Source organism: Anomalospiza imberbis, chromosome 4, assembly GCF_031753505.1.
Source record: "Anomalospiza imberbis isolate Cuckoo-Finch-1a 21T00152 chromosome 4, ASM3175350v1, whole genome shotgun sequence".
In the NCBI taxonomy this organism is placed as follows: domain Eukaryota; kingdom Metazoa; phylum Chordata; class Aves; order Passeriformes; family Viduidae; genus Anomalospiza; species Anomalospiza imberbis.
In genome coordinates, this window is record NC_089684.1 from 26,854,395 (window position 1) to 26,882,126 (window position 27,732).

General features: G+C 40.1%; 1 protein-coding gene across 12 annotated transcripts in view; it reads right to left on the reverse strand.

Annotated features, from left to right (window-relative positions):
• CCSER1 (coiled-coil serine rich protein 1) overlaps positions 1-27,732 on the reverse strand; it is a 627,741-nt gene that overhangs the window by 587,905 nt on the left and 12,104 nt on the right. For 10 of the 12 annotated variants that reach the window (XM_068187578.1, XM_068187573.1, XM_068187579.1 and 7 more), the window contains exon 1: positions 16,653-16,793. The exons of 1 other annotated variant lie outside the window; for it this stretch is intronic. The gene's annotated coding sequence lies outside the window, so the exon portion shown is untranslated. Of the gene's footprint in view, positions 1-16,652; positions 16,794-17,232; positions 17,256-27,732 lie in introns of those variants that run through there. One more of the 12 variants, XM_068187574.1, reaches the window with a different exon arrangement.

Here is a 27,732-nt window from a genome sequence, read left to right on the forward strand (position 1 = left end):
ATAACCTGAGCTATGGTTTTGAAGAAGATAATCCAAACCAGTCCTGGAATTTATCCTAAGCCACAGCTGACTGGGCAGAAATAAGGACAGTCCTTGGAGCAGGGGAACCCCACCAAAATCTCTCAGCCACCAAAACAATTACAAGCAGCCCCTCAACCAGAAACCAGTGCTCCCACTGTGGTCTCTTGCTATGACATGGCATAACATGGCATAACAGCAGTTTTAGCTGAAGCACAAACGGCAGCCTTTAAACACACCCTTTACTTACAACATCCTAAATATCTCAAGCTCAGCTTTGCCACACATGCTGTGTATTTTGTGGTTACATCTTTATTATTTCATAAGCACAGATTAAGTATTAAATAATATTTTAATAAATAAATGGATGGCGCTTTACACTTCATTAAAATGTTGAATTTCTCTCTATGTCATTAGCTGTATATGTCTGCTGAGTCTTTAATTGTGTTTGGAAGAACAAGAAATCACAGACATGGAAACCACATGAGAGAAATGGCCACAACCCAAAATGAAACCATGTATAATCCTAAACTACATAACTCAGTAGTAGTTTAATGATGGCTTGTCTAATTATATCTTACGACACTTACTCTGAAATAGTGCAGCATAAAATCAGCTCTCATATATACATATATACATATTCACACACAAACACACAATACCTATATAAAGAAAGCATTATGTCTTTGTTTATACACAAGAACATGCGAAGTCCATAGTCTGCAAACAAACATACCATGTGTCCTCCATACACTTCATCCCATGAAATGCTTCCATGACAAGCTTCTGAAATATCCAGCTGCAGCAAAGTTAAGGACAATATACAGTATTCCTCAAGTACCTACATATTTTTCCAGGTTTGTATCAATGTTTGACTAAAACTCTCAGCACAAAAATTTATTTCAAAGTATGAAGAAATAAAGAAAGAAAAAATATCCTATGCTAAGTTCCTAAAAATACAGAATAAAATCATGGAGGAAGTAAATGAGAGAGACCTGGTTAAATTAGGATGTGTGTATGGGACAGCTCAGATAAAAGACTGGTAATTTTTTTTTACCTTTCACACACTTCCATCTTCTGTGGGTTCAAATTTACAGGTACTGTATTTAGATATCCACTGGAGTCCAAGAAAATATCAATATAGTCACATGTTCATAGTAGTTTCAAGATATGTATTGACTGCATGAAGCTTCTTCTACAATTCCAGGTCAGCACTGAACCCCCTACAGAAACACAGATTTGATACACTAAGATACAGCCAAGTATAAATATTTCCCTCTCTAATCTCCAGATGATATTGGACTTTATTAAACAGATGCCACCCATCGTTCATTTCAGTTAGCTGAAAGAACCAATCAGAGGCACATTTTCATAATGAAAATGTGAATTTAATGTGAAGCTTTGTCTAACAACAGGCTTGTACGGCAAAGCTTAAGCAGAACTAAGCCATGGTCTCCAAGGGCTCCTCCCAGCACAGAATGCTAATGTGGGACAGGGACTGACTAACTGCATGCATCCACAGATGTAAAAGGCAAAAAATCCAGCAGGTAACACAGAGAGAAGTTGCAGTCATGAGTAGCAGAGAAGAAACATAAGTTTTTGGTTAGAAAAATCCATAATCAGTCAGTTTCTGAGTTAGATGCCTGATCTTTTTCCAGCATTCTCAGCAAGGCAAGGCTTTTAAGCATACTCACACCCAATAGCATTGCAAGCTGTTAAACTCACTCATGCCAGCAAGAGAAGCCACCAGGAGCACTGGCCAGCCATGCGGACCATCCAGAGGACAGCCTGTGGGCTGCACCAGGCACTGGAGACACTTCCACCTGGCCTGTCACCCGCAGGAGACGCAGAACAGCTGCTCAGGGAATGCACACGCAGGGCTGAACACCTCCTCTCGAGCACAGTCTAGCACACAACATAGGTGCCACTTGTACAGTGGTCTGGGGGATGACATTTGCTGCCAAGCATGGAGGAAAGCACTTTTCAGGTTCTGGATCTCTCTTTACCCCAAAAACACGAGCCATCCTATCCCTTAGGCCACAAAGTAAGTTCCCCCTAACAGATTTTAAGCCAAATTTAACTCGCTCTATTTGGCTTATAGAAAATAGCCTTCTATGAGAAAATGAGCTGTATCCATATTTATTTTTATAAGTCCCACGGAAACCAATTACATTAATTAACCTCTCTCCATCATCTTTTCTATTAAGTCTGTCCTCATGTGTACAAACATGAAGATGGAAGAGGCTAGATCATTTCCCAATTCTAAGCGGTAGGAAAAAAAAACCAACAGATTAATCAGCACATACAGTGAAAACTGCTTCCATTTTACAATATTTTAAACAGAAAATACCTGGGCTCTCCTAAAATAATTACTTTTTTAATCCATCCATCACAGAGTCTTAAAATAAAATCTACTATATGATTGTGTGCATCCCAGGAATAGTTCTATTATTCTCAGATTTTAGGGAAGGAATAACCAAAATGAGCAGTTTCCAACATCCTTCCTATAAAACAGTCTACACAAATTAGTTCCTTCAGATTCCAGATTTTATAGAAGCACCTTTTGTACTTACAACTGTTACACACCATTCTATTACAAGAATCTTCCTCTCACCTGCACTTGCACTTCCACATTTGTATTTATCAAGTTTTTTTTTTCCTGTTAAGTCAAACAAGCAGACCTTTTTTAACCCCTCAGGGTAAAATATTTTCTGGTTTTTGAAGAAACTTCCCTCATTTTCTTTAAATCCTCCATGAAAGGACATCCTGTTTTTCCATGTAAGACACCAAACTGAGTAGTTCCAGCAACCCTAACAAAATATACAGCACAAAAAAAAAGCCTTTATTTCTGCTCAGCAGCACCCCAGGCAGAGACACACTGCAACCTCATCCCCTGTATGACAAGGGGATTGGTGACCCACTACTTCAGTGAGTCACTGTTTTTCTAATGTAGTTTAAGAGTGACCTAAATCTTGCTTCCTATTCATTTAATGTTTCATTTATCTTATTAAAATGAACCCTGTACAAGTGAGTTCATCTTATTATGCAGCACAGATCACTCTGGAATTGAATTACTCTTATTATGTATATGCCAACAACCTTTTTGTTCATGCAGAATCTCCAAGTTTAAGAACTAATTTTTGAAAAGAAGTGATGCTAGTCATGATCATGGTGCTTTTCACACCTCTATCTATTAAAGGGTCAAACTGACACACACACTATATAAGAAAGTAGGGGAGATCACATGTAAAACACAAATACCTCTAGAGAGAGGATTTTTTCTTCCTGTGAATAGAGTTTAGAGTCTAAAACACCATTAACTATGAGCAATCTTATGTTAATCTGAAGTCATGTTACAGAACCTGAAATTAATTCAGCTGCCAAGAAATTGCTGCCATCATTAGATACATAGTAAACAAGATCTCTCTCCCTTTTTTAGCCACGTGGGACAGTGGATTATCAAAGTTCAAAAAACAAAAACATCTGCACCATTCCCTGAGCTCACAGAATAAGATTGTCAGCTCATGCAATTTGCATTACCTTGGGCACTGCAGACATAACCAGCTCTCACAGAGACTTCCAGTTCTACATTTCTACAGTTTTAAACACTTTTGAGGGCATGTTGTGAAGCCAGAACTTGGATCTGGTGCAGCCATTCCTATGATGCAGCCAGGCCAGACGCCCATTTCATGCACATGCAAAATCTTATCCCCAGGAAGAAGGTACAATACCAATCCCCCCCGCAAAATATTCTCCTTCCATTTTAATGCCAGAATTTCTGCATATTTGGTAACACTCATTGGATTTCACATCAACTTGTTCTGCATTCCCTTTAGAACACACATGCTTGTAACCATCAACACACATTTTGGCATGAAGCTTCAAGTTTACACACCTACCTGCATGAAGAGCATGTTAAATTTATTTTTTTAACTGGCTACAGCTACTTTCATTTGCCACACCCAGTGGCAAACAAAGAAAAACATCTTTTAAGCATAAAAAAACCTTATCAATACCTTTTTTCACACTACAGTTGATCTAGAGAATGCATGCACTGTGGAGGCAAAAATCTTTAAAACTTCATCATTGTTTCATGTTTTCTAAGAGCACTCTCTCCTCCCATCAAGTTGTGTGATTAACTACAGTTAAGCCCAGTCTTTTCTCTGAAAGCCACAACTTTATTATAATGGATTTCAATCATAAAATTAAAATATTTTAGGTCTCCATGCCTAACTGTGCCCAAGCAGTATCATCAACAATTTCATATCTTGAACTAATACTTCATTTCATTATAGCCTAAGCGGTGGAATTAACAGCATACCAGAAACCTCTATCATGAACCAAAAAGATTAGAAAGAAAAATCCAAAGATTCAGGAATTGCTGAAATGGTGCTTTCAATACACTTTAAATATTTAAAATATTTTGCTGAATTATTCATTGAATGTTTAAAAACACAGGGATTAGCTCTCAAATTTGGTATCTGTCTATTACTTTCTTCTCCATCACTTGCCTGGTCTGTACTTTCTAGGGAAGAGTCCTGAAACCCCATTAGCAGCCTGAATTACTTTTGGATTTAGGGAGAGTTTAACCCAGCTTTTCAGTAAAATTAGTATTTTCTCAAAATCCAGGGTGGTTGCTACTAGCTTTAATAACATTGTGTTTTTTGCACTCAGTACATTATCAAATGTGATTTAGGTGAAGGAAGTACTTCAGCATGAACAATGTTGTTGTAAATAATGCACCCTCCTCAGCTCTCCCAAAGACATCGGTCTGCTCCTCCACACAGTCACAAGTAATCCTATTCCTTTAGACTACAGTAACTCATGCACACCTTCCTATTCCTTTTGACTACACTAACTCATGCACACCTGCAGGAAAGCTATTGTCCTGCTAGAAGTACATGCTATGTAACCCTTCTTTCTGTGGTCTCAAATCTAGGCAGATCTCCCCAAGAGAGAGAAAGAGTCAAGCGTCAGATGAGGACAAAGGAGGAGTCTGATCCAGAGTGCACCCAAAGGGTACAGTCATTTACATGGCAGGGATCTGGAGATGCACTCAGCTGACAAGGGGATGCCGTGTGAAACCATTCCACAGGCACGAAAATCCCAAGGTTGAAGGAGCAGGAAAGCACACTGTTCCTCTTGCTAGAAGAGACCCACAAGATCTCCTTGTGATAACTCCATTGCTAGCTGTTGTGAAGAGGTACACAATAAAAAGAAGGTCCTAAATCCAAAGCTGCTAGGTTAAACAGCTGAAGCATAGGATATGAGGATCTGCATTGTCCTGGTAAAACAGAAGACCCACATGCTGCTCCATTTGAACAGAGTCCAAAAGAGAGACAGAAGGTAAAAACAGCCTAAGAGGCTGCTAGCCTCACAGGGGAGGCTGTCTAGCCTCTCGCAATACATCCTTACGGTGAATGAAGGGTAAGAACCAGGACAGATGGCAGAAACTTTTAAAGCCTACCAGCGGCCTTTTTCTCCTTTGTAATCAGATGTAGCTGTAGAGATCAGCACAACACAGTAAGCAGTTTGAGGATTACACTGAAATTCATCTCTGCATGTATCTACTCCTAGGCAAACAAACAAAAACAAAACATATTCTGTTTCATCTCCAGCCAGGTTACGATTTCAGTTTCCATCAAACCTGACCTCCTCAGCAAATGCCACTCCACTGACAATCCCTCAGGGCATTATAAGGACAAAGTAAGGCATGCAAACACTCTGTTGTAGTGTTGAGGAATATACTTGGAAAAGGTAGCTCGGCTTGCCAGCTGCAGGTTGAGCTCTGCATGGAAACCTGGACAAGAGGCCATGAACTGCCAACCTTTGGGATAACAAAGAGCATGAAGATGGGTGACACCAGCCAGCTGGATGATGACTGAGATGGTAGCAGGAGCCGAAGATTCAGGAAGCAAAAATAACTCCTGAAATAATTTTACCTGTACATATCCCAGTGACTAGTGTCTTTCCCTTAATACCACGAACATATGCAGAATATTACTTTGTTCACTTATACAGACTTCACTAAGAGCATACTTTGAGATAGGATTGTAGGACAGGGAATAAAGAGAATCACATTTTGTTCATAATAGCTTTTGACTTGGGAATCCAGAAGACATCGACACAGCATATTCTGGTTAATTTCCTTTGATATGTGAAGATTAACTCCAGGGAAATAAAAATAATACATTCAAGGATTCTTTCTAACACCCCTGTAATTGTTTCTATTGTCACAGATTCATTAAATCCCTCTGGCAAACCCCTAAGTATTACAAGCTGCTGTATTCAAGATAATAAAGTAACCCACGAAATAACTTTCCTCAATAACCATCATTCATAATAGATAAATCACTAAAGGTCTTTTTAACACACACATACAGTAACCAGAGCTCAACTGAAGTACAACCAGCACTGACTGAAGCACAACTAACATGAGCAAAGGCAAAACTATCACAGTGCCAAAGGAAGAATCCCAGCTTAAAAAAGGATGGCTCACCCTTGAGTCACTTTGCTGTACCCTGCATACCAGTTTATCTCAGCTGAAACTGTCATTCCCATAAACAGGTGCATTTTTTGCACACAAGGTCAGCAAACTTTTTTTACTGGAATGCAGCAACACCTGCCTGACAGAGCAAACCAAGCTCATTTTATAGCCAAACATGACTTGAATATTCACAGTACTGCCCTGCCCAAACTGTTTTCCAAAATAAACACATGAGGAGAGGTTTTACTTACATAGTATTATTATTTTTCACAGTCACTCTCTTCAACATTTTTTCTCTATGTTCTTCACTAATTTGTGCTCAGGTACGGTTCAGAAAAGTAATATGCTTTCCAAATCTTAGCATTAAGACTAAAGTACTGAAAAAACGTTCCATTAAGTTTCTCTTGACACAAAGACTCCCTTGCTTTTGTACTAGAGCAACAAACCACTCAAAACGCTTCAGTAGAAATGCACTCTATTTGAATACAAATATTTGGATTTTGCATTCACGGCTAATTGCTAAGTGTTTTGCTACTGCACAAAAAAGAAGTTGCCTCTGAAGTTTTCTCCTACTTCCCTGTGTTGACCAAACCTTCTCAAACCAGAGGTACCAGAGAGAAGCTGAATGGCAACAGAGCACACATAAATTACTGGCTTCCCACCTTCAGCTGAGCATCTGTAAGTGGGATCTTTCCTCAGTTATTACACTATGGCCAGCCAGCACAATACACACTTAACTAAGAAGGCACAATTTCAGTCTGTTCTTTCAAGCACTCAGGTTAGTTCAAAGCAAAACCAATTCAACTGTGCCTTCTTCACAGCAGGGTTTGTTTGGGCTTTCCATTCTTTTCTGACACCACAGAACAAAAAGAAGTCTGCCCTTCTTTGCTCCTGCAATAGATGTGCTGAGTGTCAATGTAAACAGACCAATTAAAAAAACTCAATACGTGATATCTTTCCAATCAAAAGCTGAATTAAATAGAAGGTTCATGGCTGCAATATACTTGCTTGAGGACTTCAGGTAAGTGATAAAAAAAGAGAAGCACATCTTCAGTTGTTGTAAATGGACACAACAGAAGGGCTTAAACAAATCAATTCTCATTAAGCAGGCATCAGTCCAAAATGAGTCCAACATCCCAAATAAGTGCTCCACCCCACATTTTCAAAAAAGGTGATATTAAATAACCCAGGGGAAGGGAGGAAGACCATAAAAAAAAGCCCCAAACAAACAACTTAAGAATGGCACTCAGATTTTTTTTTCTCTCATGTGCCATTATGACTTGCAGACTTAACAAGGCCTATTTACCTACAGATTTGCATGTTGTGGTTGGTTCATTTCCATGTCTGAGAAGCTGCCAGCAGCTGGGACACACTCAAGACTCCTCTCCTAGGTGGTCTCTTTGATACTGATCATAAAATGCAGGCTTTCTCTCAGCCAGAGATTTTACACGAGTGTCTCTCCTCCAATTTCTCAAAACTTAGTAAAAAATTTTTAAGACTTCCAAACTTTTTTTCAAGCATTGCCGAAAGCAACCAAGAAGTTCAAAAACATCTGGTGCAGCTTGTGCAGTAGGATCCTTGTATGTTAGGATAAACAAGTATTGTTTCCATAGAAAACCAGGGTAAGTTGTTTTCTCTGTAATGTACTTTCATTTTTTGTCCAAGCAGCATGATTTACCAAAGTTTTGCGAGCTTCATTTTTAACTTACTAGGACAGAAAACCAGTTTCAAGAGGAACACAGGAGAACAAACAACATACCAAGAAAAGGGTGCTACAGGCACTGTAGATCAAAAGCTATTGCATTTACTGTCTACTCCATTCTTCTTTCACTGCCATCAGCAGCCACTGCTCAGCCTAATAAATACAAACAGGAGCTCCAAGCAATACCTGCATTGAGCTCCACTGAAGGAAGCTATAACTGTAGCTGGGCATCTAGACCCACATGTGTACATTTGACAACAGCTTTAAATTCTTTTCTTATTTATTAACAAAAAAAAACTTCTGTAGATTTCATATAGTTACTGTTTTTATTATCTAAATTAGAAAGAAATAGTGGTTTCTAAAAACCTACTAATAAAAAAACTAGGCAACAAAAGGAATTTAACTCCCCCTCCCCTTTTTTTTTTTCAGCTGAAGGGGGTGGGCATTGTCACTGTCCTTCCAAGCCTTCCAAAAATCCTTCACTTGAAAAGGTTGTTTAATTTCTCATAGTTCCTCACCTACAGCTCTCATGCCTCTCTCAAGCTGCTCTGTGTCATGTCAAGTCTTTATTTTAACTCTACAAACTCTTTATGACAAGGATTTAGTCTATATTTAGAAAATGCTGCAGAAGATATAGTGCTGTGTAAGTGTTTTACGGTTTCTCTGGTGTTCAACTTCAGCATTATGGAAGTCACATGCACTGTCCTATGCAAACTAAAAGAATCATTACTGTGATTAGGGAATTGCTTCTTTTATACATACATTTTCCCCCCTTAACTGTTCTCAAAGCATCCAGAATCACAATGAAACATTCACAATGCAAGATGTCAAAACTCAAATAAAAGCATGAGAAAATAATCAAAAACCTAAATTTTTCACACCCTTTTCCAACAGTAACTTCTTGCTCACCTTCCTCAACAGACAGTATCATCCTAAGCCCTCTCAAATCAAGGCTACCAATAATGTGGGTATTGCAATACATAGCTTTGAGAAGCATCTTGCCCACAACAAAATAAACTACTTAAAACCAGGATAAGTAACATTATTTTTTTTGCTTTTGTTATTTTCTGCCTACCCCTGCCCGCTACTTGCATATCTGAGAGTGGATTTCTGTTTTGATTTTACTGTTTGTAAAGAAATAAACGAAAGAATTTTTTTTTCTGAACCATTCACTATTCCATATTAAAAATGCATAGCTTTCAACTGAAACCACCACTGCTGACCTTCTTTCACTGAAAACATTTATTTTATATATACACACAAACAGAAATGTTTATGCAGTATTTACCCCAGAAAATTTAGCCCCACAGTATCTTGCGAATATTATGTACCCCTGTAAGCAACTCACAGGATGGGTTAGCTAAAAAACTTCATTCAAGTCATATTAACACTCTAGTCGTCTTCACCTGCTAGCAGCCTGAAATTGAAACTATTATAGGTAAAAAAGATACGTGTCTCTTGACAAAGAAGACTCAGATGCATAAGTTATTAGGCCTTTAGCTAAGCCATGTAAGGTGGTTATTTGCATGTTCTTAGCTCATACCAAATACTAAACGAAAAGAGCTAACTAGCAAAGCAAACTATTAAAAATAGACACAAGTGCTGCAGCGCTGCAGACCTGACAGTGTAAAACTGCCTTGTAGCTCCTGGTTCTAATTTCTGCCTGTTAAAAGTTCAATCTATAACAAAACCTATCATTAACAGACAATTGGACATTGCTTCCTTATTAAGGGCCATGAATAACTACTAAAGACTAGTGTGAAATTTGCTGAGATGCCGCCACAGACAGACACCAAAGCTATAATTGACCAAGATCAGGATGTTGGGATGAGGATTTAAAGACAATAAAGATTACCTTGCAGCTCATGTGACTAATCCCTAAATTTCTTCTAACACCCGTTTTGTGGTTGAGTAAAGTTAGAGAGCTGGGAGAACAGAACTGCTGATTTCCCCTTCATTCCCCACCACCTCTCCTCTGTGACTTTTTCTTCCCCGTGTCCCAGACTTTGCTAGCTAAAGAATAAAGATTAGCAGGTAAAAAGAAGCCATTTGTAGTGTCAGCTCTTACCACCTGACAAACTTAATTTCTTCATATTTCTATTATTTCCTCCTCATCTACTCCATATGCATGTTTTTCACAACTCTCCAGCCAATATTATTTTGAAGCAGTTTTCCTAGATCTTACATTCTTCCTTCTACTTTCCCATCATTCATCTATTTCTGAAAATTTTAAATTTAGGCAATCATTTTAACTACCCTGGTCTTTTGAATCTCTGCTCCAGCTGGACTTGATAAAAACTCTAAATGCCTTGTGTTGTCCCCTTGCCTAATCACCATTAGTATGGAATAGATACCTGCAGGTACAAAGCAGTTTATTTTCAGACACTGAACTTACATCACTGGAAGAGTGGTTAAGCATTGGAACAGTCTGCCCAGGAAAGTGGTGGAGTCACAGCCCCTGAAGTATTAAAAAAATGAGACACAGCACTTTGTGATATGATTTAGTGGGCACATTGGTACTTGATGTAAGTTTAGAGTCGATCTTGGAGGACATTTCCAACCTTAATGATCCTATGATTCTATTATACCACAATGTTTGTGCTTCCACATGCAAATTGAACCTAATATATGTTAAGTGACATCAACTTGGACATACCATTTCCTGCAGATGCTGGGTGGCCCAACTTAAAACACACTCAGTTTAAGAATCAAGAAATATTAAAAGCTTACCATGTCACTTCAAGCACAACTGATAGCTTACACTCACAGATGAAGGCAGGATCTGCACTCAAGGTATTTGAGAGGTCTCAATGAACGTGAAACAATGTATATCATCTTGCAGCATCCCTTTACTTGAAATAAATACGGAGAAAGCCACATCATTTTCCCTATTGCCATTTTCTCCCACTCACCTCCCTTCAGCAAAATCAAGAGAAAAAACCCCATGAATGTATTATTGCAGAATTAGCTTTCCAAGGCAGTTTATTAATATTTCTGAATACTCCAAATGAAATTAGCTTCTTAGCATTTCCTTCCTCCAATATACACTGATTTCTTATTTAAAGCTTCTGTGTTAACAATGAAATAAATATTCTTGCACAGAATAAATAAGTGTGGTGACAGCTAATAAAAAAAAATTAAAGGCAATCTATTCTTGGCAGGACTGTTACTCTATTTCCATTGCCTCTGTGCCACAACATGTTCAGTTGGTCATCAAGAATCTAGCCAGCATATTTTAAAGTCATAAAACCTGACAAAACAGTTACCAAGGCTCCTATTCAAATCAGCAGCAATTCTGCCACTGGCCAAAACTTCAAGAATAGATGGTAAAACTTTGCTCTTCTCCTCTCTCCTTACCAGTCATTTAGTAAAAAATGAAGACATAACACTTTAATAAATAAATGAGGCAGGATAGTTCTGAAATATAGCCCCACAAATTGGCACTGCACTAAACTAAAGCTAGAAGACACTGTAGAATTTGGAATTAGTACCTAGCACACAGAACAAAACACAAAGCACAGACTACTGGTTCATTTGGTTATTGCAGAGGCAGCAGAGACTGCCACTGCCACCTGAGCACAGCATACCTCTCTGACCACATTTTGGAGGTGCTGGGTGACTCCATCTTTCTCACAGTGTGATATTTGGCTGGCACAGCACACACTGACATTTTAACATCATTGTGAGGTGACATCTGAACAGATGTCATTGCTTCTTAGGTAAATTACAAGGTTTGGACTACGTCAGAAGCAACACAGAGAAGAGAAACCTGTTGAACACTTCTGTACTCTTACCCAAATTTAAATCCCACTGTCCTATACAAAATCAGTACATCACTGAGAGCTGTTATTTCTTATTAAAATGTTTAAAGACATCACACAAAGATGGTACATCAAACTAGGATCAGTAAAGGGGCCCAAAAACAAGCATGAAATAAGCAAAAAATGTCACAGCTGGATATGCCCTAGAACCAAACAATATACTTTCAGAAGCAATGATTTGCACTACCAAAATTTAAAAAGGAGTGTTTTTAAAAGCTTTGTACCAGTCTGACACAACTGGTTCTTTGGAAAACAGCTGTGATCCTCAGAAGCATTACTGACTGAGCCAGATCTCAAATTCCTGATATGCTAGAGCATTATAAAAAATTAAGTGGTATTTCCTTAAATAATGTAAAAGCATCATTACGAGTGCAGAACTGCTTTCTCTCAAACTTAACAACAAAACAAAAAAAAAATCCAGGAGAAGCTCTTCTGCCTGGACTGAAAAAAAATCACCTTATAGTAATTAGTCTTTTTTGATAAAATGCTGCATAACTTTACACACAATCCTGTAATTGGATCTGTAACAAGTTGCCACATCTGTGCCACGTTATCAAACAAACTATATAAACGCAGTTAATCCATTAAGATAAGACTGTGGGACTTGGGATGCATATTCCAGTTCAATGGTCTTTATCATAAATCAGCTGTGCTACTTCTACACATCACTGCTTCAATGTCCCAAGTATGAGGAAAAGAACTACACGTCCATACCTCACCACTCATGTGGGCCTTCATAGCAATAATCAGGGCAAAAACATAGCACCATGTATAGGCAACAAAATGTTTGGATACAAAACCATCATCACTCAGGTCTGGTAATCCCTCTCAACAGTTTTTCATTTTTAGGTTTAAGTTTTTGTGCAGAATTACAAAACACACACAAACAAGACTACAGTGCACATTTAATCAAAATCATACTTCTTCCACATCTACTTTTACTTACTGCCTGCAGCTTCCTTTCCCTTACTATAAAACAACTATCTGCTATAGGACAGTCACATTTCAGGTAAAGGCAGCAGACTCTATAGAAAACATTATTACTACTACTATTATTATTAGCATTTCACTGCCATTCAACAGACAAATGATACTACAGCCTTCAGTCATGGAGTGAGTTTGTATTATTTAACTGACACACCCCACTATGTAGTGCAGTGAGAACAAGTCAAGAAGCAGCAAGTAAAAGTAACCACATATTTAACTAGCAAACAGCTATAGAGGTTTAATACTGATGCCTGTAAAATATACAGCTGCATCTGCCATACTCAAAGTTACTGGCCCTTGCAAAAGCATAGGAATATATATGAAATCTTACCAGTACAAATGACAATATGCATTTTAGGTACTTGCAAGTTCTGTTATTTAACAAGCTGACTCACACAACCAGTACATTGAATAGCTAAAGTCTAATACAAAAGCATATTTACTTTATCAAGGCAACCCAGTTTACTGTCACTGCAGAAAACTGCCAAATAAATACAATATTGAGAGAAAAACCTGAACAACATGCAGTCATTTTTCAGGAATCAAACCCAGCCCCTATTTGCCATTACTTATGTGTGTATTTCCTTTTGTTTCCCTCCCTCCTACCTGATGATGAGCCCTTCCAATTGCAGCAAAACTGTTCTCAAGGGGAAGACCTGAGGCACTGAATCTTACAACAAAGAGTAACTTCTTAGAAGAAGATAGACAATATAGTTCAGTTCCTCACCACAACAAGCTGGTAGCTATTAATTTGACTAAGTGTTCATAGGGTTCCTTATCCATTGATATGTTCACCGACACATGAATGTTATTTCATGTTGTGTTTTAGTAGTATCAATCAACCTCACAAAAAACACAGTGCAACATTCAGTTCTTCCCTTGCCTCAATGGAGGGTAAATACACAGCCTCCTTTTATTAGGAGGCCTCAAATTACAGTGAAAACAATCCAATTAAACACTATTAAAGTACCATGGTTCTAGAATATGGAGATAGATTTATGATTTTTAAAAACTATCATAGAGTTTAATTTTACAAAATGCTTTTCTCAGTAACTTACTTTTATCTCTGTAATTCCCAACATTCTTTCTAGTACTCCAGATGGGCTAATCCAACAAAGCCATAGTATCTTCCACAAACTTTCATGGAAGAGTGGAAATTTTTCCCAGTGGAGCAACTTCTCTACATCTGTCTTTCAGTTTATGAAACACTCAGGCAAAAAAAAAGCTCCAAAACACTACCAAATCTCACCTCTTCAATGTCAACTTCAAAGGCTCATGTGACATCACATTTGAATCAAAAAGGAGAGATCCAACCACATGTAGGTTATGCCGCACAAGAGATCTTGCTCTCACACAACCACATGCACAGACTTGAGGATACAAGGTGCTTTTTAAGCATCTTCTGTGACTAATAGACTTAAAAACCAAGCATTAACTCATGTAAGTCAGATATGGTAAATGCCCTGTGTGCTGTTCCAGGTCATCCTTCTGGTACAGCTCCCCATACACCTGCTGCCCTACTCAGGCCTGCACCAAGCTCTCCAGAAGGCAGGCCTCAATCAAGCCACCAGCTACTCCAAGAAGTCCTAGCAAGGATTAGAGCCAGGGTTACAAGACTTCACCCTGTGTGCTGACTTTCCCACTGAACTAAATTCCCTCACCAAACTATGGCAGAAAGCTGCTGCACTTAGTTTCCTTCCAAGCCAAACTGGGGAAGTTAATCTAACTACAGGGACCACTGCACTCCAGACACAAAGAGGTAAAGGAACCTCAGTTGGCAGAAAATACCCCTGGCTTCTATGTCTCACTTTCAGTAGACCCTGGACAGTTGTGTATTATTACCTTCTCCTGAGACAGTGCTGCCTATTTATGGGATATTGCTCTCTGGGATGCAAGAGATGAATAATGTCTCAGTCGTCATCATGATGTCTCTAAGAGGACCTTCCAAGACTAGTTCTTCCTCTGGGTTATTCCAGGTCTGAGTCAGGCCTTCCCCTTTACATTTCCAAGAAAACATTCTTGAAGTATTTTTTAGTGTTTCGCTAATAATTCCCTTTCTTAGAGCAGCCTCAAAAATCAGAGCTAAAGGAAGCTACTCCAGAGATGAACACTAATGCCAAAAAAAAACCCCAAAATGAACTACTGCTACTTCCAGCTATATAAATACAAACGTTGCCATCCTTTATACCAGCTGCATTTGTAGTACAGGAACACATACAGTGAAGAGTTGTAAAGAGGACAAGAACCCACTTGAATGATTAGGTACAATGTCTTTGCTATCTGAGCTTTTTCAGTTCATTAATATTTCACTTTTATATATTCCTCAGCTGCTTTTACAACATGTTCCTTTCTCTCCTTCTTAAGCATGAGCAAGGAGAATTGTTTGAAGTAACTAGCAGACCTTGCCTCACAACTCCACCTCTGTGCCCCCTGAGAGTTTAACACTTCAAGTGCAATATATACTAGATAGAAAAACACATCTGGCATAGAAAGGGATAAGAGAATACTCTGAGTCTCCTTTCTAGTTACATTCAGCTACAAAGGTGTGCAATAAGAAAATAAAGCATACTGCAGTTTGTCTATGCCAAGACACTTACTGCTGTCTATCCCAGAGGAGAAACAGAGACATAAAGCTGGGAGGGGGAATCCCTTCTCTGTGGAAGAGAAAAATAACCCCATTCCTTTTCAAGACAACTTGCAGTAACATCCCTTCCTTGCCAAAAGTCAAAGACAACCTCTTTAGCTAGGAGGAGCAAAACAAAAACTGTCTAGAGGAAATAAAAGATTTCCATGAACCTCTTCCATATAAGCGCTACCATCACCATCTGCTCCACTTTTTAAGCTTGCCATACGATTTTAGAAAGGACATGCAGCATCCTCCATCTCCTGCCTCCAAATCCATGGCAAAGGTCACACATGACCGCCAGTGGCCGGGCCCTACTCATTGCCATTTCTGAAACCACTTCTTGTCGTTTTCACTGGTTAATTGCAGATTGCTTAACACACACACACACACGCGGAGGGAAAGGCGTGGAAACGGAAAGAAGAAACGCCAAAAAAATAAACAAAAAAAAAGGATGGGATTTCTTCCCCGTCACCTGCAGCAGCGAGGTCGGAGCGACGGCCAGCGGGTCACCGGGCACCAGCTGGCGGCGCCGTGCCCCCCGCAGGCCGGGCCCGACGAGCCCCGCGATGCCCCCAGGCCACCCCGGCAGCACCGCGGCCCCGCCGGCGCTGCCTCTGCTCCGGGCGACACCTGCGGCCGCCCCGCCACAAAGCCGCCGGTGCCGCCGTCCCCGCGCCGCCCGCCCTCGCAAATCCCCGGCGCTGCCGGAGCGCGGCTGCCGGGGATCAGCGCGGAGCTGCGGCACCGGCAGCCCCGATCCTCCGCCGCCCCCACCGCCGCAGCCGCGCCGCGGGTCGGCGCAGGGCGCCCGGCGGCCGCCGCCCGGCGGGCGGAGAAGGAGAGGCCAAGGCAGGGGGGCCGCCCGCGCCCCGGGGCGACACCCTCCGGATCGCCTCGGCACCTGCCAAGCGGGGCGACCCGGCCCCGCCGCCCCGGGGCACCCGCGCCCCGGAGCGCCCCGCGGCCTGGCCCGGCTCTGTCCGGCGATACCGCCCGGGAGGGACGCGTTACCTGGCCGGGCTCCTCCAGCGCCCGACGCGCTCGCCGTTTGCCGGCAGGGGCTGGGACCCTCTGGCAGCGCGGCGCGGCACCGCCCCCGCCCCGCTGGCTCGCTGGTCCGCCGCGACGCCCCGGCGCGGGGAGAATAATCCGTGCGGAGCGGCGGTGCCCCGGTCTGTCAGTCCGTGCGCTCGCCCGTCATGTTGCGGCCGGTGTGTGTGTGCGTGTGTGTGCGCGGCGGGCGGGGAGGAGGGAGGGCGGCAGGAGAGGAGGGAGGGATGCGGGGGCGGTCCGGGGCGGCGCTTCGCGCGTGTGCCGGTGTGGGGCGCGTGTTCCCGCGGCGCGGAGCGGGGCTGCCTCGGTCTCTGTGTCCGTGAGCGTCTCTGTCTGTGTGTGTGTGCAAGGGATGATGAGCGTGTACTCTGTGCGGGTGGGCTGGCTGTGTGTGCGCTTCCTCGTGTCTGTCCGTGTCCGTGTGTCCCCGGGCGGAGCAGCTCCTCCGGCCTTGTCGGGCGAGAGGCGAGCAGCGGAGAGGAGAAAGTCCGAGTTCCCCCCGGAGGAACTCCGCTCCCTCCGGTGTGTTTGCACTCACCATTTGCTCAGGGATTTATACGTATTTTTATCTTTCCCGAAGGGCAGCAGAGTCCTCTGACTAACTTCCTCGTCCTCTTCTCCAGAGGTGTCTTTTGTAATTATTTCCCAGTTGCTCCGTGGCCATCCCGGTGCATTGCTGGTCCTAGGGAGGGAATAAGGAAACGACGTTTACGAAGCAGCACCACACCAAGGACAGATCTCAGCTGCACCGGTCTAGGAGCAGGAATGATTTCCCTGGAATATCGGGTGAGGGCAGAGGTCAAGTACATGGCGTTTAGATGTAATGGATTAAGTTCCTTATTCAATTCAGAAGGATAAGGTAAAGCAAAGAAATAGCTGTCTTGTCTGTGACTAATACCTAAGGAATATGACTGAGTTTTCATACCCTGTTTTTTTTGGTTTTTTTTTTTGCCAATTTATACAGGATCTCTGCTGTATCACCCACCAAAATGAACTACCTTGCCTCATTAAGAACAATTGAGTAAAATGAGTGATGACTCATAAGTGACAGGCTGCAGATACATGCCCTGTCCTCTCATACCAAAAAATAACACGCATAAGACCCCTTGCACTGAAGAAACACATGGACTTCGCAGACTTCAGTCTAAACAGGTATAAAGAGTGTTCATTCTGTAACATTCACACTTATGCTGCAACTGCAACCTAAAAAACTTTCAACTATTAGGCTACAGAAAAATGCAGATCCAGAATGGAGTCAAAGAGTTTTGAAGAATTTTGAGTAAAACAGATTTTGACAAAATTCAGCTACAAATTAATAGCAACAATGAGGTTCCACTGAAATTCTGAATAAGAATTCTTTGAGAGTGCAGAGGTCAGTGTCATACTTGGTATGAAAGTAACAAGAAACTGAATGCTTATGTCTTTACAAAACTAAACTTTCAAACAAGTGAGTTCACTATACCTAATTATATTTATATACAACTGTCAGTCTGTCCAACATGTTCACAAGATTGTTCAATGAGATGTGATAATCGAATTCAAAGGTGTTTCCTTTTCTTCTTGGGCCAGATAATAAACCTAAACCAGATAAAATATTTTACAGTCACAGAAGAAATTCTGGCATATGCAGCACATAGCAGCACTGCAAAAAATGCTATGTGGAGAGAAGCATTTTTAGTAGCCTGTCATCTGCATTTAAAAGGCAAAAGATCTCATGTGACACAGCCCCAAGAGTGTTCATTATTGAAAGTACCTACCTTCACAATGTGGGAATTTCAAATGAGGGTATACAGTAACCAGATGACTTTACTGAGAGGTGGTTCACAATCTGCAAAGTATTTAAGCAACTGCATGGGCGTGAAAATGACGGTATTTGTCACAACTAAAATTATGGGCCTACTTAGCCACTTTGTTAGGCTGAGTCAGCCTTGACTGTAGAGGCAGAGGAATCCATGTTTTGCTGAATCAGGCATTTCCTAAGAGTCTTGCATGATTTTGGAGCTCCATCTCCCTACCCTCCTTCATCCTTGTATTCAGCAGAAGATTCACAGAGCCTCCTAATGGTTGGCTGTCTGGTTTCTATCAGTTTTCTTTCCTGCCATTGCCCTGAAAGGGCAAAAAAGCCCCTGTCTTTAATCAGAATTTTCAGACACACTCACAAGTGATGGTTCCAGTGAAGCTGTCAAGGCTTTGATTAGTCCAGTGATACACAACAGACAGACGAACAGAGACAGCACCTAGAGGTTGTGCAGCAAAATGGCACCTTTTCCAAATTCTAGCATTGAGCATGTATCCCTGTGTGACCTTCTTGAAGGTCTCAGCCTTTGACCAAACAGTCATCTCTTTATTCTCAAGATAAGTCTTGAGGCACAGAGAAGCATTAGTCTATCGTATTCAATCAACCAGACACGCAGTAGTTACCTGCCTAACTGCATGAATTTTGGGTCTGGCCAGATCTATAAATAGCCTTTGGGGGCAAAACAGATTAATTTCTGTTTTATAGGAGCATTTTATGACCCTGAAAGGAACCAATTTTGGAGGACTGGCATGCTGGAGGAGCTAAGTATGCCAAGCCATGACTCATGACTGCAGGGGTGGAGAACAACCTCACCTTGCACTGTGGTACACTGAGACATCTTGGGAGGTCTAGGGGATGTATGGACTTCACTAAATGTTTTTCTCTTACAGTACTATTTGAGCTAGGTTGGCATTAGGGGTGTTTTCATACCACAGTGAGCATGCAGCACTCTGGCCAGGTTCTGATTTACCTTACCACCAGGGGAGAGGACAAAGGAGGCCTCCCACACCAAATTGCTTTTACTCTCCTTTCAAGAGACATCTGTTCAGTGAAGCATTGTCACACTAATCAATATCTATTAGTTTTGTATTGCATATGATCATATCCACTTAGACCTTTGGAGCAAGGATTAATCGAGTGACCTTGCTGTGTAGTTCCATGTATGTATAATGTACTGAATAAATACTGAAACCAGTCAGTTTGTTAAAAGCTATGAATTTCATCATGCTAACACTGAAACCTCAAAGGGGGTTGAAGTCCACTCTAGTTAATCATAAAATAATAATAATCTGCCGTTTCTGAATTAAGGTTCATGCATTTTGTTCCCCCCTTTTAAACAGGCTGTAAATTGATTTATACTCTTTCTCTTGGCTCCCTCAGCACCAATGGCAAAAATGACACTACTTTCTCGAACTATAACCACCTTCACTACTGAAGCCAGAAAGAACAATTACAACTAGAAATACAGAATTTATATTCATTCAAAAGATAAATGCCCCTTACACTTCAAAATTCAGTTTAGTAAATTGAACAAAGAAAGGTTATTTGACTCCCAGTGGGGAGATAACTTTTATATTTGATGAAATATCTCCAATTTGGCACTAAAAAAGGATTAATCCCCATTCCTGTACTTTTCTCTTTGTTTAGTCTGTTAGAACAGCTCATCTATTTTGGCTTTACTATTTCCTTTCAAACAGTTAATGCAGATATTATCATTGCTGGAAATTGTGATGACAATGAATGTATAACTGCCACAGAAGAGCACCAAAAGATTTCTCTTTAACAAACCAGCTTTGTGAATATATTTTTCTGGTTAATCTGATTTCAAACACTGTCAATATGCAAGTTGCTTGCTTTACCATTATCAGTATAATCAAAAGCGTAAAAATCTTATCAGGTCTGAAATTCATATAAATTAGATTAGCGGTGAAGTTTGTTTACATGCCCATAGAGAAACATGCCATAACTGGAGAATGAAGTTTTGTTTATTTAGTTCAGTGTTTCACTGGCAAAACTGCCTTGGTAAAGAAAAAAATGCTTCTAACTCAGAAGCATATTTCCCCAGTAAAATCTGTGCACACTGGCTGAGGATCTAATCCTGAAGTAGGTGAGCAAACTTCTGGTTCTCCATTGTAATCCCCAAAGCTCCACACAGATCACAGGATAATGAGGTTGGAAGAGACCTGTAAGATCATCAAGTACAACCTATGCCCTAACACCTCAACTAGACTATAGCACCAAGTGCCATGTCCAGTCTTTTTTTAAACACATTCAGAGATGGTGATTCGACCACCTCTCTGGGAAGACAATTCCAGTACTTTATTATTCTTTTGGTGAAAAAAATTTTTCTAATATCCAACCTGTACCTTCCCTGATGTAGCTTGAGACTGTGTCCTCTTGTTCTGTCAGTTGCTGCCCAGTGAAAGAGACTGACCCCCACCTGTCTACAGCCTCCCTTTAGGAAGCTGTAAAGAGCAATAAGGTCACCTCTAAGCCTCCTCTTCTCCAGGCTAAACAATCACAGTTCCTTCAAACGTTCCTCACAGGGCTTGTGTTCCAAGCCCCTCACCAAGCTTGTTGCCCTCCTCTGGATGCGCTCAAGCGTCTCAACATCCTTCCCAAACTGAGGGGCCAGAACTGGACACAGCACTCAAGACGCGGTCTCACCAGTGCCAAGTACAGAGGAAGAATAACCTCCCTGCTCTTGCTGGTCACACAATTCCTATTGTGTGATACATAAACCTAAAGGACTCTAAAGGACTTGAGCATTGTATTTTCACAAACAGCAGCTAATGAAAGCCTCCAATGGCTACCTTGTGTGTTTCCATGCCTTTTTATTTGAACAATGGAAGTCTGCGTGAATGCGGCTTTATTTTTCATTCTGAAATCTTCCACTTGGAGGATCTCCTTGACAAAATATTTTGGTTCTGCAGGTTAACAGGGTTTATTTGTAAATTATCTGTTCATCTTTGTAATCTTACTTAAATTGTGGAAATATTCTGGTTTGTCTATGGATTTTTTTACAGGTTATTTTTTATAACATTTACATGTTTGTCAAAATTGAAGTTGACAAGCATTCTTTCCAGCCTTGTTATTTATCCATTGTACAAAATAGGAAAAGGAAGGAAACCTGCTGAAAGGGAAAATTGTATTTCTATTTGTAATAGATTGAATACTAGCATTGAAAACATAGTCTAAGCATGGTATTCTGTACCAGAAAATAGAGGATTAAAAAATAATAATATGTGCTGCATTTTATGGTATCTGTGACTCCAATACATCATCACAGCAGGAGCTTTCTTCAGTACCAGTGAACCTGGGGCGGGGGGGGGGCTGAGCAAATTCTGCATTTAAGTCTCATTAATTCAGTTTGCCTTGGGCCAAAATAGCACCTCAAGTTGTTCAGTTAGCATGGAATTATTAAAGTTTTCCTCGTGTTTAGTGAGCAGCAACTTCTCTGCTTGCAGACAAAAGACCAGAGACAAGACCAAAAAAAAGATGTAGACAGCATCTGAGATTATGCAGAGGAATGCAAAATATCCAGCTGCAAACATTAATACACCAAAACATTTAAGGTGCACACATATATTATGTAGAAGAACACCTAAAAGACCAGTTACTGGAAAGGCTTCCAGCACAGATGGGCTTCAGGGTCCTAAGTCTATTGTTGCAGCTGTTACAGATACTCTCTACCACAGGATTTTCTCAGTACCATTGACCCATGCAAAGCAAAGCCAGCTTTCCAGCACTACCTTCCCAAATTCTCCTTTTCACTTCTACAGCTGTACTTTTAACTTCTCCTCTGAAATACCCATATTCTTGATGTGCCTATCAACAGATACAGACTTCACAGAAGAAAAACATTTGTTTATCTAATTCTTCAGACTGGTAAATTAAAAAATAGAATTGTCTCATAGTAAGAACAAAGCCTTCAAATATTGGTCAAAGAATAAGAATTAATGCCAAAATCAGAAGAACATGTCATGAATTCTATTCTATTCACTGGCTGGTATGATCAATAACCAGCATCTTGGCAACACCCAGAAAAAAGTCTAAGCTCATTCAGTTACTGATGGTCTTCCACACAGCCTTTCAGCTTGGTGTTCAGGAATAGGAATCTACCTAAAAACAGCTAGAAATAAATACACAATAACTTCTGGGTTCTTGCCATGGGTCACAATGGCAAGAGTTTGGAAAGCTGAACTTGGATGGTCAACATTGCTTTTTCAGGGAGGCAAAGGATTTAGTCTTTGCATAAAACACCAGCTCCATACTTCCCCAAGCACAGGAAAAAAAAATTTTACACCTTTAGCAGTCACACAAACCAACCTGTGGCAGACATGAAATGGCAATACAACAGTAAACATATGCCTAAGTTAAAATTAAAGCCTTTTAGACTTAACCAAAACTTGGAATTTTTTTATCCAGCAGGCAGTCCATCTATGAACTATTGCACTATGGTGTATCTGAATAATCAATGTGCACATTCCTGTGCCTTGTCTGAGGCTGCAGCTAGAGAATGGACTTATGGGACTGAAACAACTGAGACTATTGAATTGGCAGTCCCTTGCTGAACTGGAGTTAGAGAAGAAAAGACAAATAAACAAAAAAACCAGAAGAAAAAAAATCCAAACAAAACCACTTTCTCAGCCTGACCTCATTGTCCTTCCACAGCACCACCCTTACTTGGTGTTTGCTGCCACGTATGATGCAGTCTCAGGCAGGTCTATGTAAATGTGAGATTTACACAGTCATTTGCATGGAAATATCCAAATTGGCACCAAAGTCTAGAAGAAGTTAGTGCCTTGCATTTCATTTCGGGTTTCTATTACAGCAGGGATGGGTTTGCTTCATCAGCCACTGCACTGGCTGGTGTGATCACAAGGCTCAAGGAGAGAAGGCATCAAGCCACCAGGCCTCACAACATGCAATCAAACTGAGACACAAAGACATGCTAAGATCCTCCATTCCCACATTCATGTCTATTATGCCTAGATTCATACTTAGTATTTATGAAAGCAAGGGCATTTTCTTTATTCAGACATCTCATTTTCAAGTCTGTTTCCAAGTCTCTATCAAAGACAAATGCATGTTGTGATTTTGATTTAAGTGCAAGGTCTGCTGCTAGGGGCTGGAAATGTAGTCTGCTTAATTAATTTATTAGGCTTTGTCTTACATCCTAAAGGATTTTTATTACTCTATTGCATACTCTGTTATTACACAGTATTATTTTTATGAACATCACAAGCACCCGTGATGTATAGCTCTATCATAGTCAGTATGAGAAAAAAATCAGCACACTTCCCCAAATATAGAAATGCCGAGTGTTGCCTCATGCACTGAATATTTGAACAGGCTCGTGTTTTGGCTCAGGTCCCTGAAGCACATATTCTTTCCTAGGAAACATGCATCTGGAAAAGAGGATCTATGTTAACAGGACAAGTCTGGTGTTCAGCAAAAGGCACCAGCTCCCTACTGCACTTCTCCTGTGGAAGTTTCTATTCAGTTGGTGATTGGTTTAAATGACCTGAAGGATGACACCAGAAAGGTCTGTTAACATCACCCTGGGTAATTTCCTAATTTATGCTATTTAAAGTCACATAAATGTGCTAACTGTGCCATTAAACAGACTCATTTTCAGTAGTATGGATTTCAAAAGCTTTAGCAGAAGCATAGACGATGTGCGTAGAAAGGCACCAGAAATTGGTGTTCAGTAGTGCCCAAATATTACCAGATAGATACCCTTCACAAGCATATAATTAAGAAAAACTGTTTAAAACACAAAACTTATTTCACTAATCTGTAGTGACAATAATTCACACACCCCATTTTCTGACTTTCATGTCCTGATTTACTCTTCCCTGAGTATACTTTTATATTTATCATGACAATCTTCAAACCATATACAGACAATAAACAGGATCCTTCTGAGATACATGTAGAGAATAGTTATGAAATAAACACACATATTTCTTACTAGCTCTATTTAGTGTTCAGTTTTTCAGATTACTTTAACACATCAGTACCTAGACCATAGACATCTTAGTGCCATTGGAGATGACATTAAATAAAAATGGAAAATGAAAACCTGAGTGTTGCAGTAAGTAAAACGTGTCAGTATATTAAATATGTGTTCATTAAGACACACACACTGAAGTGCAGTGTGTTTTTCCCTCCCAAGGGCAACAGTAAGTTATGCCTCAACAAGCAGCATGGATTTAGGTCCCTAAATGCTTCTCTCTTCAATAAACACTTGCATACCTGTCATGAAACCTGAGGAATCATATGTCCTTTGGTTAATTCCAAGATACTGAATTACTCTTTGAAAAAAAAATTATTAGAAAATTCTAGTCATTAAGCGATTATTTAAAAAACCCAAAACACTATATAAGGACAAAATTTTTTTTTATAATGTAGGTATAGGAAATTTTTACACAAACCTGTGGTTTCTGTGCTTTGATCGGATCCTATGTTTGAAGTAATATATGGAGGATTCTTTCAGGCAGAAATTTTAACTGAGTCTGTGGTTTAGCCCTGCGGGATTCTGGTCTTCATTGCAAATCTTGGGGAATAAATAAGTCAGATTCCGGAGACCATATAGGAGCTAGGGACCTAAATCCTATTAAAATACCAGAAATTGGATACTAACTCCCACAGACTTCCACAAATATTCCATCTGAAATGAACATTCTTTTCAAGACTACACTTTCTTTTGAGTCTGTATTTCCTCTTGCAAAAGTGGGACTGCTCAAAACACCAAATTATGTCCACAGATTTTATTTAGAAATTATGATCATCGTCTGATTATGTAAGACCACAACACTTGAACCCTTGTAGAAGATACACTGACTTAGTCAAAGGGAGAGCTTGCTAGGGAAGCAAACGTGCATGTATTTTGCTAATACTTAAGTGAAGAACACAAGCTTGTATATGCTGAACTTGATGGCAAAGGTCCTAGTAATTTTAGTAGGAGCAGCACTGGAGTCATATTATTAGGTGCATTATCTATCACCACACTATTAAACACATTTCCTATGTAAGGTGAATACATTTTTAAAATCCCAAGAATTTCTCCATGCCTCTTTGAAAATAAAATGGAATTTAGGCCTTACCTAATAGGATCAGAACAGGGCTTGAAGCTGCATATTTTAAAGCATCTCTAGCATTAATAGCCAGAACAAAAAAAACAGATGGAAGGATGATTACATTCTAATAGCTTTTATAAAAAGCTAATTACATATATTTGGGGCCTGATCCAGAAACTGTTAAAAACACGTCAAGGAAAAAAAAAAAAAAAAAAAAAAAAAAAAAAAAAAAAAATTGTCTGCAGAAAGCACCTAGAGTTACCTAACTGCCATTCTTTAAAATTGCTCCCACAGTAGTAAATGTGGCAATAAAGATGAAGTATTAAAATTTGTTCTTCTGTAATGATGGCCTTTTAATTTTAAAAAGAGCATAAAAGATATAAAAATGTCTTCTACATTTTCTAAATCCACAAATACATAGAGCCCATCTCTGTGATTAGAGCCAGAATTTTATCCTATTCCAACATTCCACAGCAAGCTTTTCCACAAAGACACACTTTAAGAAGCACTAAACAGAACAAATTTACTATTTGCAAATGGAGAAGTGCATCTTTAAAAATTACTTAAGCTTGCCTTCAAAATGTGTGTAGAAATTTTTGAATTATCATTGATAAGATAAGATGTGTTCAAACAAAACTCACTGTTAGGCTCAACTATGAACACCACTCTGCTTTAGCTCTTAAATAGTGTGAAAAAAGAAGGTGGGAGAAGAAAGGCAGCAGAAGTGCTAATGTAATTGTTTGATGTGTGTCTGTGAGAGGCAGTGAGGAGGAGGCAGGCATTCTGCTAGGCAGGCTGCTGCCAACGGGAGTCATGGGCTTTGTACTTCTCTCCCCCCTCCTTTAGTGCAAAATAATTACAGCTGCATATAAAAAAATCACACCGTTGATTTTTATTGGTCTAATGTTGCTATTTCTTACATCTCCACAGAACTGGCCATTTTCCACTCAGTCTTTTTCCTACCAATTTCTGTATGCTGTAACCAGTGAAGAGAGCTGTGAGTGCATCTGCCCCTGCACCATTCCACGTGGCAACATGCCAGGGAGAGTGACTGATTTCACTTCAAAACATTTTCTGTTTAATTAGTGTGAAAAAGCCCAGCAACCCAATTATCTAAAAGGACCTCACAGATTCTCTTCACAGCAAGGGAAATGATGCCACTGGATGTATTCTAGCATAGAAATACCTAGGTTGTTTCATCAGAAGGGTGATCAGGTATTTAACAGTGTATTCCCAGTTTGGCTCTTGTCTTGAATTCCATACCTAGCCTTCTAAGAGGATGCTGCCTTAGAGTTTCAGCCCTTAAATCCTGAGTTCAATAATTTTCTCCCAGCCTGCTGCCTGCACCTTCCCTGTGCAGAAAATAGGTGGCAAAATCTGAAACAGGTATATCCTCAACACAGCACTATTAACAGAAATGTCATGTTTTTCAGCATCTTTCTTGGCTCTAACATCCTATAACTACCAAAATCAATTGGAAAATTACCTTTGACTTCCATGTTGAGTTCACTGCAGTCTAATTTTGACTTGGACTTGATCCAGACTCACTTATTTCAGTTCCTCTCATATTCATCTAGTCAAGCATGTGAGTTGGGCTGAGGGCTGAAGCTGTTCTTGCACAAGAGTTCTTTTTATTCGAATGAAATGCCTGAAAACACTGGTTTTACTTTTTATAGAAACTAGTCAATTGACTTACAATTAAAGTGCGTGTTTCTTAATGCATACTGAAATATTTTACTCCTGCAAACCAGAGTGGAAAAAAGCCAAACCAAACATTTTCCTTTGCAGTAGAAAATCCATTGCATCAATAGAATTTTATGTATGCACGTGTCTAGAAGTTCAGAGTTTTATACAGAATTATTTAGATCAGTCTTACCGTATGGTGGGGATATGCTCTCACCTACTGCAGCATACATTTCTAGAAACTCAGATTCTAGTATTTACCTAGCAGGTAAAGAAAATATTATGTTCAGCACTGGTTGCAAAACATGTTTGTGCCCGTAATTGCAGTATTTATAGAAGGAAGTCTCTTCATGCTGTAGAGTAAGACTGACTTTCTTGGAAAAAAAAACAAAACAAAACAAAATAAAATAAAAGCAGGCAGAAAGCCTCCTGCACCTCATGGTTGTCATACTAAGGGTGAGATTTGTCAGGA